The sequence below is a fragment of the Danio rerio genome, chromosome 6 (genome assembly GCF_052040795.2).
Source record: "Danio rerio strain M-AB ecotype USA chromosome 6, GRCz13ab, whole genome shotgun sequence".
In the NCBI taxonomy this organism is placed as follows: Eukaryota; Metazoa; Chordata; class Actinopteri; order Cypriniformes; family Danionidae; genus Danio; species Danio rerio.
This window is the reverse complement of record NC_141026.1, coordinates 4,569,477-4,574,911: the sequence shown is the minus strand read 5'-3', so window position 1 is coordinate 4,574,911 and position 5,435 is coordinate 4,569,477. Positions and strand designations below refer to the sequence as shown.

Sequence of the window (5,435 nt, the reverse complement as noted above, 5' to 3'; positions counted from 1 at the left end):
GCGGCTACGGGTGCCGTGAGGCGCTGTTCCCAAACTGAGCAGATGATGCGTTTCAGGACATTGGCCACTAGATAGCGCACTTTCACTTAAGTGATGGACTAAACTTTAAATGCGCTTAATAAAATAATAGTAGCTGTAACATGAATAATTTTGAAATGAATCAAACTTATGCAATAAAATAATATAAATTGTAATATAAATATTTAAAATGAGTTAAATTTGTACAATTAAATAATATAAATTGTAACATAAATATTTACAATGAATTAAATTATACAATTAAATAATGTAAATTGTAACATGAATATTTCAAATGAATTAAATTTTTGCAATTAAATAATATAAATTGTTTCACAAACATTTAAAACAAATTAAGATGTGAACCAAACTTGTTAAAATAATAATTTAGCTATATCCACGGACCATGGTTGGGCAGAAATATAAATAAATTAATATGTTAGAAATAAATTATCAAAAAAAGGTTAATCTTTTGCAGTTTCAAGGTCCATTACAAAACACACACATATACACACACACACAGAGAGAGAGAGAGAGAGAGAGGGAGGATACAGCCCAAAAATAGTGTATAATCCATCGTATTATTAAAGAAAAAAAAATAATAATTGATCAATTTTGATAAAAAATTGTATGTATATTATATATAAGCAAACTGAAACTTTCACAACATAAGCTTTCTTGTTAAAACATACATTTTTTGTTAATAATAAAACCTTTAAAATTATTAGCATAATTTTTAAACTATTTAAACAATATCTTTTTGCTTTATGTATTTTACAACAAATAACAAAAATGACAATGTACAATAAATTACATCAAATATGTCACTTCATTTAATAATAATAATAATAATAATAATAATAATATGTAGGTATACTGAAACTTGGACAACATAACTTGTATTTTTTTACACATTATTTGTAAATAATAATATTAAATATGAAACTTTTTAAACAATATTTTGCTTTATATATTTTACAACAAATATCACAAATAATCATTTACATTATATGCATAATTTAATTTAATTTATTATTATTATTATTATTATTATTATTAATAATAAAACTGTTTAAACATTTTTGCGTTATATATTTCACATCAAATAACACAAATAATAAATTACAATAAGTAAATAAAGCATAAACAATTACATTAATAAGCTTTGATTTACATTGAAATCACAGCTTTACATTGAAGAAGCTTTAAATTAAAGAGGAAACATAATGAAATACATTTACACTGTTTTTCATACTACTATAAATAAACCATCTGTAAAATCACTAAAAAGATTTATAAGCAGTCATTAGATGTCTTTCTATAGTGGAAAGGCATTTTTAAATAAAATAGAACACAATAGAATTGAATACATTAGAATAGAATGGAACACAATAGAATAGAACAGAATAGAGTAGTAACAAAATAGAATATAATTTAATGGAATATAATTGAACACAATAGAATAGAATAAAACAGAATAGAACAGAACACAATAGAATAGAACAGAACAGAAAAGAATTTAACACAATAGAATAGATTAGAACAGAACACAATAGAATAAAATAGAACAGAACAGACCACAATAGAATGGAATAGAATTGAATAGAACACGATAGGATAGAATAGAACACAACAGAATAGATTAAAATTTAATAGAAAAGAATAGAAACTTGTTTCTCTTTGCAGTTGTAGTATCAGAGGAATTATGATGAGAAGTGTGTTTATCCGCTACAGACTGACCCTTCACTGTTATAAAAGGAGAGATGAATATGTGTGGGCAGTCCAGGCTGAGCTCTGTTTATGGCACTGCTTCGTCAGTCGTTTTTTTTCCTAGTTTAAAATCTCTTTAAAAGAGAGTACATGCACATCTGAATATAGCATCTATACATATTGTTTTGGCGCCACAATGGCGCAGTGGGTAGCATGATCGCCTCACAGCAAGAAAGTTGCTCTTTCGAGTCCCGGCTGGGTCAGTTGGCATTTCTGTGTGGAGTTTGCATGTTCCCCCCGTGTTGGCGTGGGTTTCCTCAAGGTGCTCCGGTTTCCCCCGCAGTCCAAACACATGCGCTATAGGGGAACTGAATAAGCTAAATAGGCCGTAGTGTATGTGTGTGATTGCAAGAGTGTAGGTGTTTCCCAGTACTAGGTTGCGGCTGGAAGGGCATGCGCTGCATAAAATTGAATAAACTAAATTGTCCGTACTGTATGTGTGTGATTGAGTGTGTATGGATGTTTTCCAGTACTAGGTTGCAGCTGGAATGGCATCCGATCAAGCGATCTTAAACAAAAATGCAAAAGTAGAGATTTAAAAATGCCATATATCAGCACATCTAATGCACTGTAGCATGACATAAGCAAGAACCAAAGACATTTGTCTATAAATGCCACCAATAAAAACACTACAAAGGAAAAGTAAAACTGTCATCACATGTGTTGTTTCCCACCACACCCTGCTTGCTCTAATGCTATTGCTGAGTTCATTCACAAAGTGCTGTGAATTTGATATATGAGGGGAAATATTGCAGACTAAATGTGTATCTGTGTGTGTGTGTGTGTGTGAGAGTGAGTGAGTGAGTGTGTGTGTGGGTGTGTGTTTGTGTGTGTGTGTGTGTGTGTGTGTGAGTGAGCATGCTGGAACTTGTGTGGATGATTCAGATGGTGATGAAGTCATTTCTGTGTGTCTGTGTGTGTGTGTGTGTGTGTGTGTGTGTGTGCGTGTGTGTGCGTGTGTGTGCGTGTGTGTGCGTGTGTGTGCGTGTGTGTGTGTGTGTGTGTTTAACCCACATCTCCTTTGTCTTTTGCCATATGACAGTGGCTGTAAAAGGCCGTTGTAGTTTCCATGGCAACATGTCTGTGACTAAAAATCAGGTTATGGGTTAGCAGGTGCACGAGCATGCATGTTTATATATATAAGTGCAGATGTTTCACTATATTTCATCGCCCCACATCAATAACAGCATCTGAGGAAATATATCTGCAACAGGCACACACGTCACCTGTGACCGCAGACACATTAGTCTGCGTAGATTCAATAGGGTCTTATAGTTAAAAGGCTCACAATTCCATACAATTCTTTCATGTTGTCCCAACACAAATCGATTAAGTGAATTGAAGACAATTAGGTTGTTCCAAAACAACTGAAAAATTTTAATGTTTCTGCTCAATTTAAATATGTAATTTGAACATGGCAGCACGGTAGCGGAATGGGTAGCACAATCGCCTCATATCAAGAAGGTCGCTGGTTTCTTTTTGGAGTTTGCATATTCTCCTCGTGTTGGGGTGGCGGGTGGGTTTCCCATGGGTGCTTCGGTTTCCCTTACAAGTCGAAATATGTGGTACAGGAGAATTGGGTAGGCTAAATTGTCTGTAATGTGTGTGAATTAGTGTGTATAGGTGTTTGCCAGTGTTGGGTTGCAGCTGGAAGGGTATACGCTGCGTAAAACATATGCTGGATAAGTTGGCGGCTCATTCCGCTGTGGTGATCCCTGATTAATAAGGGACTGAGCCAAAAAAAAAAATAAAAAAATGAATGAATAAACAAATTTGAACATGTAGCAAAAAGATTTTTTTTGAGTGCATAAAATACACAAGGGTGTCACAGTGGTGCAAGAAGGTTGCTGGTTCGAGCCTCAGCTAGGTCAGTTGGCATTTCTGTGTGTGGATGTTCTGGATAACATGTGCTGGTTAAGTTGGTGGTTTATTCCGCTGTGGCGACCCCAGATTAATGAAGTGACTAAGCCAAAAAGAAAATGACTGAATGAATGAAAATGAATACAATTTTTTGGTAAATAATATTGCTTCAATTAAAGATTTATTGTGGACACAAACAAAAAAATGCATTTAAAAAATTTTGTTTTTGAATTTTAAGAACTTTAGAACCTGAAGAATTTTTTTTTCAGAAACTTAATATTGCATCTTAATATTGATTTTGTACACTTTTGTATCAGATTTACAACTTCTCTATAATGCACTGTAAAAAAATCTGTAATTTAATGGTTTATTTCTGGCAGCCGGGGTGCCGGAAAAAAACTATGAAATAACGGCCATTAAATTACAGAAATTTACTGTAAAATAACAGAGGTTAAATTATATTTTTTTTTATTATTTAAAACGGTTATTTTAAAGTAAATTTCTGTAATTTAATGGTTATTATTTACAGTAAATTGCTGTAATTTAATGTCTGTTATTTTACAGTAAATTTCTGTAATTCAATGGCCGTTATTTACAGTAAATTTCTGTAATTTAAAGTCCGTTATTTACAGTAAATTTCTGTAATTTAATGGCCGTTATTTACAGTAAATTTCTGTAATTTAATGGCCGTTATCTACAGTAAATTTCTGTAATTTAATGTCTGTTATTTTACAGTAAATTTTTGTAATTTAATGTCTGTTATTTTACAGTAAATTTTTGTAACTTAATGTCCGTTATTTTACAGTAAATTTCTGTAATTTAATGGCCGTTATTTTACAGTAAACTTCTGCAATTTAATGGCCGTTATTTACAGTAAATTTCTGTAATTTAATGGCCGTTATTTTACTAATAGGTCCCCTTTAAAGCCTCGAATATTCCACGAAGACCTTCAGATGGTAAAGGAAGAACCTAACACATTTCTGTTCAGTTAAAGCAGCAGTTTCTCAGAGGTTGCTGTGATTCAGCATAATATTCATGAACCGATCACCCTGCGAAGCCGTACAGCTGTCATTTGTTGACATGAAATATTTCCTAAATGACGTTTAACAGAGCAAGGAAATTTTCACAGTATGTCTGATAATATTTTTTCTTCTTTAGAAAGTCTTATTTGTTTTATTTCGACTAGAATAAAAGCAGTTTTTAATTTTTAAAACCATTTTAGGGTTAATATTATTAGCCCCTTTAAGCTATATATTTTTTGATAGTCTACAGAACAAACCATTGTTATACAATGATTGGCCTAATTACCCTAACTTGCCTAATTAACCTAGTTAGGCTTTAAATGTCACTTTAAGCCAAGGGCATAGGTTTGCACTTGACATTGGTGGAGACGGGTGAATCAAACATATACAGTATGCTGCTAATAATTATTTAATTGCTATTAAAGTATGTCTGTATCTGGCAGCTATAGCCTCTCACATGACAGCAGGAAAGGTACAGCCAATCACAATGTTCATATGTGTTTGGGGGCTGTGCGACTCGAAGAGAGACGAGATTTATCCCTTGTGGCATAGGTTAATACTGACTGCACGATTTTTTAAAGTGAACTAAATTATTAGTGGGGATATTTCGATATTTGGTGGATATTGGTGGGGACTTGTCCTTCCCGTCCATGCTAAATCTGCTGAATATAGTGTCTTGAAAAATATCTAGTAAAATATTTTGTGCTGTCATCATGGCAAAGATAAAAGAAATCAGTTATTAGAAATGAGTTATTAAAACTATTA

General features: G+C 32.7%; 1 long non-coding RNA gene across 1 annotated transcript in view; it reads right to left on the bottom strand.

The window, feature by feature from the left end:
• The window catches only part of LOC147843312 (uncharacterized), a 77,865-nt gene that overhangs the window by 42,969 nt on the left and 29,461 nt on the right, over positions 1-5,435 (bottom strand). The window lies entirely within an intron of this gene.